General features: G+C 38.0%; 1 long non-coding RNA gene across 1 annotated transcript; it reads left to right on the top strand.

The window, feature by feature from the left end:
• The first annotated feature begins 433 nt into the window (after nt 1-433).
• On the top strand, nt 434-2,491 carry LOC120517871. The gene is made up of 3 exons (XR_005631127.1): nt 434-457; nt 1,331-1,544; nt 2,307-2,491. It is a non-coding gene; the product is annotated as an uncharacterized LOC120517871 (long non-coding RNA).
• The last annotated feature ends 13,408 nt before the right edge of the window (nt 2,492-15,899 follow it).

Here is a 15,899-nt window from a genome sequence, read left to right as displayed (position 1 = left end):
TTTTCATCTGTGGCCGAGACTGTGGAATGCCCTCCCTGATTACCTGAGAGCCCCACAGTCGACTGATGTTTTTAAACGGAATCTAAAAACTCATCTTTTTAGAAAGATATTTTGTTAAAGTATACATAGATTTTCTTGTTTTATTATTTTTGTTTTTACTCTGTTAGCACTTTGAGATTTCTAAAATATGAAGTGCAATATAAATAAAATTATTACACGGGAAGTTGGAGAATTAGTGATGAGTGAGTGAGTCAGTCAGTCAGTCAGTGAGTGAGGGCTTTTCCTTTTATTAGTATAGATTTTGGGTTTACCTTAATTGGGCCCTGCCCTAATTACCCACTTAAGTTGCTTATTAATTAACTCACCTTGGTTATGGGTGGGGTGTAGGTTTATAAATTAAGCTTCTTTAGGGTTTAGGAGGAAGAGAGAGAGTGTGAGAGGTGAAGGACAGAGCAAGGTATGGTGAGTTAGGGTTGGATGGTCTGGCTTTTGGATTTTTGGTTGCTTATTAAAGAAATAACTGTAAGTTAGCCAGTTAAGTAATGCATGCAAATAGTTTGTATCTATCTGTGAACTTTGAAGTTAGACAGTGCGGAAGATCAAACATTATTATTTAACTCAGATATCAAGGACTGTGTTTTGAGTTGATCATGCTGCACAGAGCTATATGATTTGTTCCTGATTTATGCAGAAAAGGAGTTGGGCTGTGTGCACAGCATTAAGGAACTAACTTTTATCATTTATAAGGAAAGGCTGACCTCTGATACTATCATAAGACCCTGTGAAGAATGTAAGATCTTTATGGACTATAAGAATGTTTAAATAGATTCTAAGTGTGTATAATTAGAAGGGTGTATTCCTTAGGAATGCAAATGGCTATTTGTTTCATGTTTTAGGACATTCCAGTATATCATAAATTAAGATTTAACCTAAGCTATGTATAACCTCCAGAATGAACTGCTAGGGTTTTTTTTTCTTTTCTAGGATATAAAAGAGAGAACGGGTTTACTTTAGATATGCTGCCAAAATCAAAATCAGTTGACTGAGTTGGAAAGAGGCAGTCTCACATTCTCTCTCTACTCACCAAGAATTAAGAATAAAGAAATTATTTTTTTAATTGGGTTTAAGTTTTCCCAACTTCAGCGCTCACAACAGCTGTTAATGTGGTTCTCTGCCTTGTTTGTTACGTATAGTTTTTCCATATTTTGTGTATTGTTTTATTTTGACAATAAATGGAGCCTGGTTTTTTAGTCTCTCTCTCTCTCTCTCTCTCTCTCTCTCTCTCTCTCTCTCTCTCATATTTGTGTACGGCCTATTTATACATCCCTAGACTTTTTGGTAGGCCATAACACCAGTACAACAAACAGATCTCAGCAGGCTGCTCTGTGAAAAGAATGGAGATTAATGCCATCAACTCAGAGAGGGAGAGGCAAGTTTATTGTACCACGTGAACGTCACTCCACCTCTGCACCATTGAAGAATATTTGTAAATACCCTGTCGATTGACATTTGAGCTTGAGTTTTTAACTCATTGACAGCCACAGGTAAATCAAATGGTTTTTTTTTCTTTGGTAATATTCTTGAATAAAGGCGCACATGTTTATTTGATATTTGGACTAAAGTCTTCACACATTATACACTTTTCGTCATTATTTGTATAACATGGAAAAAGTTTCTGCTTTAGGTATGGGTTCAGTATTTCTTGCATTTCTCACATTTCCTTTCATCCTAGACTTGCCAATATCTTTGTAGACATGGGACACACATGAAATGCAAGTGTTCCAAAAAATACTGTATTTACCCTATACAACATCAGGCACATCACACAAAAATAAGGAGCCTTGGTTTGAGCTTGGAAAATTTTGCCCGCGACCTGAGCTCTTTCAAGGCTGGGGATGAGACCGCAGGCTGCTTGCTGCTTGTGCTGATCGACATATTTACAAAACAAAAGGGGATTTAAGGTGGGCCAGGATTACAAGTTTTTTCGTAGGCTTCAGGAATTCTAGTGTTAATAGAATTATGGCACGGGGTTGACCTTTCAATTACAGGGCTCTGAAGCTGTGAAATGATCTTCCTGCTAATATAAGAGATTCCTCTTCACTCCGATTTTAAATCCAGTCTGAAGACTCATTACTTTTAGTCAAGCATACCCTGAGTAGAGCTGCTGAGCAGCTGTGCATAATGTGTCTCTGTTAGACATTTGTTCAGAAATATAAATATCAGAATAGTTTTAAAGTGTTTACTAACCTTTTTCTCTTTTGTTTCTCTTCTCGGTATCTGCATGTGGCATGATGCTCTACTGCCAGGCTGCTCTCCTACATATGGAATTGTCATCTCAGATAAAGGAGCATTGGACCATTGAATAGAAAGATTCACTTATCAGATTGGACAGCCAGCACAGATTCCACCATAGAAAACCCAGGAGGGGGTAGGCAGCTAGTTGGTCATGGGTTATATGACCGTGACTTTATTTTTGACTTTTAATCTAATTTAATTGTCCGTTGGCCATAGTTTATTGATTTATTAATAAATAGTTTTTGTTGGTTTCCATTTTATGTTTAAGTTTCTGCTTTTTTCTTTGTATACTTTAACAAATTTGCATTTATGTGAACCAATTCTGTATTAAATAAACAGTACAACTAAAAATTGTTCACAGCACACTGCGCCTGCACCCAGTGAAGAGTACTATACTAAAAATGTTATATGGTATTGTACTATAACATTGTGCACACTTGTGTTGCGGTCGTCTAATGACAGCTAGAAGAGGAGCGGTTAAGCACATGCACAGCATGAAATGAAGTGATTAGAACTGAACAGATGTCATAGGCATATACTGTACATGCAATCCTGCATGTGCTGAGAAGTACATTTTAATCTACCCCTTTTAGTAACAATGAGCCACTGATTATTACAGCAGTACTGGGTACTAGGCACAAATTACCCGTGGTAGACGGTATGCCACTCCTTGACCGAGCACAATTGCATAACCAATTAGAATAGAGTGTGCTGTGTGCAATCCAGTTACAGAAAAAAGTTGTAATCCAGATATTTGCTATAGATATTTTAAAACTTGTCTGCCAATGTTCATGTGATAAGTCTTTATGGGCTTGAGTTGGGGATGGATAAAGGGAATAGTATTTACTTTACAGCACATGAGGAACTAAATTTAATTTGTGAATTGAGAAGCTTCACTGACACATTTCAAGTATTCCGTGTTAAAGCATGTTATCAAACTCGGTTAAGCAAAATTTGTGCACCAATCAATGCACAAATGCATGGGGGAAAAACCTGCAAATCTAAAGAGCCTGGTACTGTGAGGCAAGAATGCTAGTCTGGGCTACTATTGTGCCTATTTCAAAATATCTGCACGAAACTTCCTAAGCTTTAACTTGATTAAAACTAATGTGTAAATGGAACTTATGTTCATATATTGGCAAAATAACAGAATACTTATTTGACATAACACAATAAATTATTTTTATTTTTATTTTTTTTATTTAAAGCTTGTAACATTCCATACAATCAAGTCAAACTTAACAAAACTAAAATCAAATCGACCCCCCAACCATGAGAAAGAGAGGAAGGCTAACAACCAGAGCAAGACTTTTAAGTAGTTAAAAGAGAAAGGAGTTTTTTTTTTCTCCCCCCAATATAAATGCTTATTGTAAAATGTTGATTTAGATTCTGCCAGGTTTTAAAAAATATTTGAACAAATCCTCTAAGTGAGAATTTGATTTTTTTCCAGTTTCAATCAGTATATAACCTCTGTTACCCACTGACCTGACAAAGGTGGGTTAGAATTCTTCCAGTTGAGCAAGACAAGTCTGTGTGCTAATAGTGAAGTAAAGGCAGTTACAGTTTGTCCTCCTCCACTTTAAGCCCAACTGGGAATACACCAAACACAGCTGTTAGTGGATTAGGAGAGATTGTGACACCAAGGCTGTCTGAAAGGCATTCAAAATTTTTTGTTCACAATGATGTTAATTTGGTACACACCCAAAACGTGTGGCCCAGTGAGGCTGGGGCTCGATTGCAACGTTTGCAGATTGGACCTTGCCCTGGAAACCTCTTGGACAATTTCAAATGAGATAGATGTGCTTGATAAAAGATTTTAAGTTGAATAATTGAATGTTTTGCACATATAGAGCTTGAGTAAATTCTGTGCATGGCTGCCTTCCACTCAGTTTCTGAAATGTTGATTAAGAGATCCTTTTCCCACTCTACCCTAGGATCTTTAAAAGGAAGGGATTTTAAGATGTTTTTATATATTACAGAAATGTAATGAGTCCCCAAGACTGATCAATATCTCTTCTGGAAAAGAAATAGGTGGGAGGTGAGAAACTGGACAGATTTAATTTAACAAAATTTCTAATTTGGAGATAGTGGAAAAATTGTGTTGGTGGGAAATTTAAATTTGGAGTATAATTGTTCAATGGATGCAAAGACATTATTTATATATACATTTGTATATGATTTAATCCCAATTTTTGTGTGACATGAATAAGCTTCTATACTACTGCTTGTTTAGAAACTATATGATGATTTTTCCCTTTTGCTTGGTCATTTGCCTTTTGTTCTTAAAATCTATTCTACATTTAGACCTGCTCATGGCTTACTACTTTAAAAAGATTATATGCCACTTGTTACAAAGGAAAAGAACCATTTTAATTTAAACAGTTTTCATATCACAAGAATCACATTTGACTGGTTCAGAAACCTATTATATTGTCTTTACAGAATTTCCCTGTATCCTTCCTTCAGTTGACTTCATTCAGCATAGTTAAATTTATCCACTAGTGATCTCCCAAATTTTAGGTGAAAAGGAAGAATACCTTTGCCTTAAATTCTCTGTCACATGAGGAAAGCAACTGTTGTTCCTGAATAACTGTTATTTTTATTATTTCTAGCTTTCCTGCCTAAGGGGCCTGAGCCTTAATCTTAGACTCAGTAGTGCTATTTGTGCAGGTCAGTGCATTACTCAAAGAACAAGAGACGTATGCAATCAATACATTATTGACATGACATTTTTATATTTTTGCCCAATTTAATTTAGATCTGATTATTACTGTCTCAATAAAACAAACAAACATTTTGATTTTAATTTGATTAAGCTGAGAATTTAACAGGGTGAATATTGATGCAAAAATGAATTTTTTACTGTACTTTTAATAATGATTTTAGGATAAAAGTGGCAACACATTGGGAAATGGTTTATTTAATGTGTTTGAAGATCATCATATCTGCAAAGTTGTTTTGTTATTTTTAAATGCTAACCATTCTAGGAATTTCCACAGCCCTTAAAAAGCATGTTACATTCAGACACAATATAACGGACTACTTAGTATTTTACAGGATAACCTCAGAAAATGTTCATACAGCAGGTATGCATGTATAAACAGATTCTGGAAATATTCAATATTTATTCGCTTCTTCACAACTTCCCATCTGTTTTTCCCAGAGAGGGACCTCAGCTATAACTTCCAGCTCTTCCTGGGGAATTCCCTGGTGTTCCCAAGCTAGCTGAGAGATATAACCCCACCAGCATGTCCTGGGTCTACGACAGGGTCTTTGCTCATGTTGTGTGCTGAGAGTAACACTAGGTGGACCCATCCAGGGAGCATTCTTATAACATACCCAAACCACCTGAAATGGCTCTACTTGATCCAGAGGAGCAGCGAGTCTACCCTGAAGCAATCCTTAATCACTGAGCTTCTCACCCTGTCACAGAGAGTCAACCCTGCAAAGAAACCTCATTTCTGCTGCTTGTGTTCACACTCTCATCTTTTAGTCATTACCCCACAGCTCATGACCATAGGTGAGGAGAAGGAGGTAGACTGACTGGAAAACAGAGAGCTATGTCTTTAAACTCCACTTCACTACCACAGTACAGTACCCACAACAACTGAAGCCGTTCCATTTTGCTTGTCAATCTCTTGTTCCCTTTCTCTGTTATAAGTGAACAAGATCCCAAGATACTTTAACTCCTACACTAAGACAGATGTTCCCCCTATACCTGGAGAAAGCAATCCACTATTTTCCAAGAAAGAACCATGACTTCAGACTTGGAAGTGCTGATCCTCATCCTAGTCCTTTCATACTCGGCAGTGAATCTCTCAAGTTGTATGCTGAAAGTCACAGTCAGATGAGGCAAAGAGGACACCATCATCTCCATAAACCCCTAGCCTATCCCATCCATGAAAACTACAAACAGAAGTGGTGACAAGATGCAGCCACAGTAAGTGAATCCAACTCAATGCCAAGTATTCAACACAGCTCTAACTGCATTCATACAGGGAAAGATTACCACACAAAAGTTGTCCTGTTTTCCCATATACCTATAGCACCTTCCACAACACATGCCAAAGGGCACGGCCATATGCTTTCTACAAATTTACAAACATATGTAGACTGGGTTACAGCTGATCTACTGTTTCTAGCAGCAACCTTGCAGATGACTTACCCGTGTGGTTAAGGCGTGTGATCCCTCTATAAATGAAGCACACTGTCTGGTCCATTTTTTAAATATGGGGTCCACTGCACCAGTCTGCCGTTCGAAGAGTGTTTTACCCCTCTTCCATACAAAACTGTATAGATGCATTAGCTATGCTATACCAACAATGTCCAGTGTTTTCAGCATCTTTGGTTGGAGTTCATCCATCCTGTCAGCTTTACCACTACAGAGTCCTTGGACCACCATAATGACTTTGTCAACAGCGATGGGATCTCCCCCAATGGATGTGACCAATGCTGCCTCCTGGTAGTAGGACATGTACACTACATAGAGGAGTTCTTCAAAGTGTTCCTTCCACTGCTCTAAAGTTTGCCCTGAAGAGGTCAACACCTGTCCGTTCCTGCTTAACACAGCCTGGACAAGGTCATGCCTTTGAACAGTTTGTTAGAACAACCCTCAAGGCCATCTGATAGTCATTCTCCATGGCCTATCCAAACTCCTCCTATGCTTGAGCTTTTGCTTGCATAGCCACTTTTGAATTAGCCCTCTTAGCTTGTACCTCACAATTCAGTCAGGAGTTACTAAAGAGAGCATTCCCTGAAGGCCACCTTCTTCTGTCTGATAGCTTCCATCACCGCTGGTGTCCAGCATTGGTTCCTAGGGTTGCAGTCATGAGATGTCCCGACCACTTAGGTTTGCTTTGACTCAATGTGCCTACCGCACTCTGCATATGGGAGGAGTTGAATTTATCATGAATGGAAGCCTCATTCAGATGTTCCCAGGAAACCTTAATTGTATGTTTAGGCTTCCCTGTTCTATCTGCCCTATGATCCTCGCTTTGAATCCAACTCACTACCAAGTGGTGATCACTTGACAGCTCTGCCACTCATTTCACCCTAGTGTCTGAAACATATGGCCTCAGGTCAGATGACACAACTACAAAGTCTATCATCAACCTTTGGCCCAAAGTGTCCCAAATATATTTATGATCCTCCTTGTGTTTGACCATGGTGTTTGTTGTAGACAATCCATGACTAGCACAGAAATCACATAACAACTCACCATTCTGGTTCAGATCCGGCAGGCCAATCCTCTATATCATGCCTCTTCAGGTATCTCCGTCATTCCCAATGTGAGAATTGAAGTCACCCAGTAAGACTACTGAGTCAGTGGCTGGCACCCTTTTAAACACCTCACCTACTGTCTCTAAGAAGGCTGAATACTCTGATCAGCTGTTTGGTGCATATGCACAAACAACAGCCAGAGGTTACTCTCTTTGTGGCTCGTAAATGCACTGAGGCAACCCCCTTGACCCCTGGAGAAAATTCCAATTGCACAATCCCCAGTCATGTGCTCATGAGTATTCCTACACCTGGCAGGTCTTTCACACATCACAAAGAGTGAGTGTTAAAGGCTGTTTCTGTCCGTGGGGACACCTCAAGGTCTGCCACATCTTTTTTATGTGTTACACAAATGACTGCAGGAGTTCATACAAGAACAGACATGTCCTGAAATTTACATTTGACTCTGTCATTGTGAGTCTTCTACAAGATAAGGAGGATAGTCAAGGACCTGATGTTGATAAGTTTGTTCAATGTTGTGATCATTCCTTTTTTCAGCTAAATACATGTATCTCTTAGACAGGGTTTCGTAAACTTGTTTTTGTTACATCCCAGCCTGACGCTTTGTAATGTATTTGAGACCCATTCCTTGTTGAATGCCTGGACAATTGTCAGTACAAGGAGGAAATCCACCTTGGAGAATCGTGGGCAATTGTCAGTGCGGGTAAGGGTAATTGAGAACAATCATTGGAACAATGTTGATTGCTTAATCAAGACGTGACAGTCCACTGCAACCCAATTTGCAAACCATCCACAACCCATTAGCATTAAAAACAAGTGTAACTTGCGACCCAACAGTGGCAACCTGCAGCCAAAAAGGTTTAAGAAACCCTCAGGTCATTTCAGCTGAAGTTAGGGAGAATGCACTGGTATAGCACGTTGCCACACCCACCACATAATGAAACATATCGGGATCCTGGTTTTTCACTCAACATAAAGAAGGGTGATGTCAACTTTTTCCTATGGCATAGAGAATTACCATGCAGTGTTAGCCTAAAAATAAGACTTCAAAATACAGTATTATGAAAGAATAAACTGAACAATTATAAGGGACCATTTCTTCACACATGCAAGCAATCATGCTCCTCAACGTGAAAACAAATGATGTCAGTCATCTTAATACCTGTCATGATTGGATTTCATATTTAATTTTTTCCTGTCTGTGTTGTGCCTTTGGGAATATTGAACACTGGAGAATTCATTTCTGAACTTGAATTCCACATTGGATTAATATTTGGCAGCAATGATTTGGGTGTGTGTCTTTTCCAATGTCATTTTGTTTTTTCAAGGAAGCCATCATTTTCTGGAATCCTTGTACAGTAATCCCTCCTCGATCGCAGGGGTTGCGTTCCAGAACCCCCCGTGAAAGATGAAAATCCGCGAAGTAGAAACCATATGTTTGTATGGTTATTTTTATATATTTTAAGCCCTTATAAACTCTCCCACGCTGTTAACATTATTAGAGCCCTCTAGACATGAAATAACACCCTTTAGTCAAAAGTTTAAACTGTGCTCCATGACAAGACAGAGATGACAGTTTTTTCTCACAATTAAAAGAATGGAAACATATCTTCCTCTTCAAAGAATGCATGTCAGGAGCAGAGAATGTCGAGATAGAGAGCGAGATAAAAGCAAACAATCAAAAAAATCAATACGTGCTTTTGGGATTTTAAGTATGCCGAAGCACCGCGATAAAGTGGCATTTTTTAGAGGAGCGTCTGTATCCTCTAGGTAAACAGCCTCTGTGCAAACAGCCCCTCTGCTCACACCCCCTCCTTTAGGCAGAGTGAGTTAGAGAGACAGAGAAAAGCAAACAATCAAGCACCGCGCGGGAAGCAAATCGTATATCATTGAGGAGTTTTATTTAATATGTAATAAGTGCTCTGATTGGGTAGCTTCTAAGCCATCCGCCAATTGCGTCCCTTGTATGAAATCAACTGGGCAAACCAACTGAGGAAGCATGTAGCATAAATTAAAAGACCCATTGTCCGCAGAAATCCGCGAACCAACGAAAAATCCGTGATATATATTTAGATATGATTACATTTAAAATCCGCGATGGAGTGAAGCTGCGAAAGTCGAACCGCGATATAGCGAGGGATCACTGTATACTGTCCCTATGGTGGTTGCCACCATGGGATGACTGAAGTTAGTGAAATGTGATGTCAATGGATAAATGGTATAAAGGTCAATGCTACTTATATCCTGGTATATGAGTTTAGATAAAAACAAAAGTCTTTGTTGGTGTATACTTTAGTGTTTGATATTTTGGGACTAAGAATTCTCACTTAATTTCTGACTAAATTTTTTTAATTATGATTTTTATCTTTGTTGAAAGATTGTATATACTTTCAGTTATTAAATTTAGGTTTGACACTTTTTTACAATTTCATCTTTTTTATTTTTCTCTGTGTCTGTTTCACTGCAGACATAAAAGTATCATAAGGATGCATCCATCTTAGAACCGGTGTGATAACAGGCCATTGTCAACATGCCAAAGAAATATTAAAGAAGTAAGAAATAAATTATCAAAATGGAGAAAAATAAGCTTAAATGGTTGTTCAGCAAGACAAATGGTCATATAAACTTCTACAATGCTAATAGACTGTCTGTGTAGACAAAACAGGGAAATGCAGTTTTCTATTAGTTGTGGCCTGGTAGATGACACCTAAAAGATGGAGATGGAACAGCTGTTGACAAGTTGTGCTGAGTAGCCACTCAGAAAAACAGTGTAAACAATAGACATTTTTAATCTCTTATTTTCATTTAAGATGGAGATAACGTTTCTAAAAGATTGGGCATCTACAGAGACCAATGCTAGACAACAGCAAACAATATCAAAACACCCATATTACTTGTGTTGCGTTTATCCAGATGTCAGCTCATCCAGTTGTATACTTACAACATGTAAAACTTTTTAAAATCTTGTTAACAAAAAACTTCTGGTAAATCAGAGTATTGCTTTTGAATTGAAGACAATGTATAGGAGAAGAGTTAGAACCTCCAACTTAGATGCCCTTTCAAATTTACAGAATTTACACTTTTAGCAGAAGAGTTTTAACTGTTACACTTGGGAGGAGTGTGTGCTGTATCCTGCTTCATCCAGCTCTCTTAATTTCTTTGGACCCTATATGAGCCCCGACAAAACTGCGACGGACAAATGAGCGCCGACAAACCCGCTAACTGGTTTTCGACAAATGCGCACCGACAAAATCACCACGAAAAATCACGAGAGAGGCCAAGAGAGTGGGACGCGTACGTGCGCATTACGTACACATTATGTGCTAGGTTATAACTGTTAAAACTGCTGATGGCATTCCGCGAACAAATAACTCAGTCGAGGGTTGGCATAATGCGTCATATACAAAGCAGAATTACCAGCAGTCAGGCAGCCAGCAAGTCTAAATACACTCAACTATTAAGACGTCTTGCTGCAATTCTTCCTACATATGCAGGGCGTGATCTTAAGGACTATCTGCGTGCCGTGCTGATGGCATGCCGCATCTCATAATATTGACTTCTAAAATAAACATTATTATATATGCTTTAAACTAGTAATTCATATTTAATGAAACTTTCGCGATTTTGTCGGCACGATTTTGTCTGCGTGATTTTGACACCGTGTTTTAATCGGTGTTTTAATCACTTAATACTGATACTCTGTATGTTCAATTCATCATAATAACTATTCATAGTGGCTCTAAAATCTGTACTGACCTCAACTCTCTCTTCTGTTTCTTTTTCCAGTTTCTTTGTGGTGGCGGCCTGCGCCACCATCACCTACTCAAAGCATCATGATGCACCAACATTGATGGACTGAAAGCCAGAAGTCTATGTGACCATCATCATCCGGTCCTTCCATGAAAACCCTAAATACAAAGAGGACTGTTTGACTTATGTTAGGTAGATTGCCCAGAGGGGACTGGGCGGTCTCGTGGTCTGGAACCCCTACAGATTTTATTTTTTTTTCTCCAGCCTTTGGAGTTTTTTTTTTGTTTTATCTGTCCACCCTGGCCATCAGACCTTACTTATTCTATGTTAATTAATGTTGACTTATGTTTATTTTTTATTGTGTCTTCTATTTTTCTATTCATTTTGTAAAGCACTTTGAGCTACATTTTTTTGTATGAATATGTGCTATATAAATAAATGTTTGTTTGTTGATTGATTGATTGATCGGCGCTCATATGTCTATCACGCAAATGTCGGGTCACAATCCACCTGTACTGCATTTACAGCATTTTGAAACCTCACATGATCTTCTTCTGCTGGCACAAAAGAGATCCCTTATATCTCATGATTTGATTTTAAGGGTTAATGATCATATTCTCCTTTCTTTCATAAACCAACCTTTTCTTTTTTAATACTTCAGGCATTTTGCTTTCTCCAGTGAGTCTCAACTGTATGGTACTAGCTGTAAACTCCTAAGGTTTAGGGGTCATAAAATATACCCAAATCACATAGCATTTGAAATCTAGAAATTTTTGAGAACTTACACTGGATGTATTCTCGAGTGCAACCAAGCAAAATTTTATACTGACATTTTGTGTTAGTGGAACTGCTCACTGTGCCATGCTAAGACCTAAATGTGAATCAGCTGGCTTTAAGAAAACTTAAATTGCTTTTTTTTTTCTCAGAACAGCTGATTCATGATTCCATGCTAAACGAGGACACATTAATTTTCTAAAAGAACAGCCAAGCCTTCACTCTGATGGCTGTTGACTGCTTTTTCTTATTACTGATACATCTCAGTTATTAAACTTCATCTTAACTTTATTTGTTATCATTGTTTACTAATTATTGTTCTGCACCATATTGTTTCAAGGATGAGTGATTTGATTTCTAATTTAACAAAGTCTGTTGCCTAATGTAAAATTCCCAAACCTCTCATTTATTTAAAGTACAGCTAGCCTTTGAGTTAATTACGTCAGTCTCTTTCATAAAATGAACACTCTGCCTTAAGTATTCTCCTTTTTACTCATAAAGTCAAAAGCAGACAAGACATAATGATCCATAACTATAAAATATATATGTTTATTTCCTAGTCATTCTAAAGACAGGACAAATTGGTGTTTACCTGAACTCCTACTATTTAACATTGCAAGGATTAAATATGCTACAACATACAGAAGACAGAAAATGAGTTAGCATTGTGACTCCAGCTTGATTAAATGGATTTGACAGTATATGGAGGTATGGTAAGAATATCTGTCTGTTGCAGAATAAGTACAGTTAAAAGTCTCCCATCTATACCAGAATGCTAGTGTCTGAGATATACTGAGAAACAAGCTATACATGTTCATTATGCTACAGACCTCAATTAATCATGCGTATTGTTGAATAGTGAAAGAACAGCTATAAAGGACTCATTTATATATTGTATATTGTTAATGTGGGGTGTGAAGCACATAAATATATTATTTAAGTGTTCAGAATAAAAAGTATAAGAAATACAGCACTCCAACCTCAATAATAACTGAAATGGAAATCAATCCAAGACAAAGTAATAGGCTAGGGACTGCAGAGTTGAATTATGTTTCCTTCTGCATTAAACAGTTACCAAAAATGCATTGAAAAACAGATAGGGAAAAATAATTATTTTTAAATTATTCCATTGAAAAGAAAATCAGAAAAATGTATTTAAGATGAAGGTGGGAAAGAAAGTCATGTTTGAAGAGGAGAAGACGCAAAAAAGTTCTGAAACTCATATGGTCCCACTATGTTTATCTGACTATCATTTCTAGAAATGATACGCACATTAGTTTATAGTAAAAGTTTGCAGTTTCTTCAGAGCACATCCATACGGTTTTTGATCAGTTACAGTTATGCTTTAAAGTGGATGACATACTGACGTTAGTTTGTTTTTTACAGAAATCTGCTTGTATTATACAATGCAAGATTATACTGCTCAAAGGTTGATCTTTGATGGCTCTTGAGTCATAAAAAATTCTCATTTATATTTTATTTTAAAATTAACTTTGCCATAGATGTTTCTCCTTAAATTCCATTTTAGACAAAAAGGAGACATGCAATGCAATTAATCTTTCAAGACTTCATATTTTTTTTTATTATGGAACTGCCTTTATCCAAAGTGGCTTATAATGTTTCTGATACAATCAGATTTATTTCTTTTTACAGCTAGAGCACAGGTAGAGAAAGTGACTTGTAGCTGCATTTATCCAAAATTACCAAAGTTCTGCAGCTTTTACTTGGCTTCATAGAACGATTTAGGCAATAGTGTGACGTGTTCAAATAATTCCACAGACCAAATATCTTCCTTTTAAAAGTTGTAGTAAAATTTCAAAGCAAAACAGTTCACACAAAACTAGAGAAAAAAAATCAGTATTAAAGAGAAGAAAAGTTCTTGTTTAAGAAAAGTTCTGTTTAAGGCTTGTGTATCTTGTTTCATTTCTCCAAGTTTGATCAAACAGTTAAGCATGCTAAGCACGTAAGCACTCTGTGCCATCTCCTATTTTCAAACATATCTAACAGTCCATGCTAGCAGTGAGACTGTTTCCAAACTGACTTAATTAACTCTCTCTTTGACAAAAATAGCTAAGGAAATTTTATTCCTTGTTAACTTCTTCGTCTTCTTTCGGTTACTCCCATTAGGGGGTTGCCAAAGCGGATCATCTTCTTCGATGTCTTTCTGTCCTCTGCATCTTGTTCTGTTACACCCTTCACCTGCATGTCCTCTCTCACCACATCCATAAACTTTCTCTCAGACCTTCCTGTTTTCCACTTCCCTTGCAGCTCTATCCTTATCATCCTTCTCCCAATATACTCCGCATCTCTCCTCTGCACATGTCCAAACCAACACAATCTCGCCACTCTAAATTTGTCTCCCAACTGTCCAACTTGAGCTGACCCTCTAATGTACTCATTTCTAATCCTATCCATCCTCGCCACACCAAATGCAAATCTTAGCATCTTTTAACTCTGCCACCTCCAGCTCTGTCTCCAGCTTTCTGGTCAGTGCCACTGCCTCCAATCCATATAACATATCTGGTCTCACTACTGTCCTGTAGACCTTCCCTTTCACTCTTCCTGCTATCCGTCTGTCACAAATCACTCCTGACACTCTTCTCCACCCACTCCACTCTGCCTGCACTCTCTTTATCAACTCTCTTCCACAATCCCCATTACTCTCTACTGTTGATCCCAAGTATTTAAACTAATCCACCTTCACCAACTCTTGTCCTTGCATCCTCACCATTCCACTGACCTCCCTCTTAATTACACACATGTATTCTTTCTTGTTCCTACTGACCTTCATTCCTCTCCTCTATAGAACATATCTCCACATCTCCAGAGTCTCCTCAACCTGCTCACTAGTATCGCTGTAGATCACAATGTCATCAGCAAACATTATTGTCCACGGAGATTCCTGTCTAATCTCTCCTGTCAACCTCTCCATCACCAATGCAAATAAGAAAGAGCTCATAGCCGATCACTGATATAATCCCACCTCTACCTTGAATGCATCTGTCACTCCTCCCAGACCTCACCACTGTCCCTCGTACATTTCCTGTACAACTCTTACGTACTTCTCTGCCACTCCCGACTTCTTCATGCAATACCACATTACAAGGGGTAAAGGCTATACCATATTCTAGGTATCTATGAGAAAGTGACATTCTATAGGTACTTATAACACTTCCATATATTTAACATCAAATATTAACTTTCTAAGATTGCCTCTTACACTCATGGTCAGTGGTGTCAGTAGTGCGATCTGAACCCACAACTTCAGGGTTTGAAGTCTGCAGTCTCAACCACTGTGCTACACTACCTGCCTTTTCTTCCAGAATAAGCATGATGCAATTGCAGAACAGCAATATGAAATAGAGCAACTAATAGTATTATTATACTATTATAGTATATATCAAGACAGTGCTTGGAAGATTTGAGTCCCTTTAGTGACTTCGCTGAGATATCTGCTGAGAATTTCAGGATGTTTTGTCTCAGGAGAAAAACCTGAGAGGCAGGCAAGAGAAAACGTTTCCATTTTATTTCTTTCTGGTTTCATTTTTATCTAGGAGACACCCAAAAAGATATTAAGGAGAGCACTTGTTTGAGTTTTCATTCCTATGAGAGTGTTCCGAGGCACCTATCCTTGCAGCATTGATTAAAAAGGCAGAAACAAAGCATGGGTAGGTACATTCACACCCATATGTCCATTTATCACCATGCCAAACTGATCTATGCATCTTTGGTAAGTGAGAAAAAACTAGAGCACCTGGGGCTTCATGTATAAACAGTGCATAGGCACAAAAATGTTACGTAAGAATGTTCCCATGCTCAAATCATGATGTATAAAACCTAAA

The sequence above is a fragment of the Polypterus senegalus genome, chromosome 1, assembly GCF_016835505.1.
Source record: "Polypterus senegalus isolate Bchr_013 chromosome 1, ASM1683550v1, whole genome shotgun sequence".
NCBI lineage: Eukaryota > Metazoa > Chordata > Cladistia > Polypteriformes > Polypteridae > Polypterus > Polypterus senegalus.
This window is presented reverse-complemented; position numbering and strand designations above follow the sequence as displayed.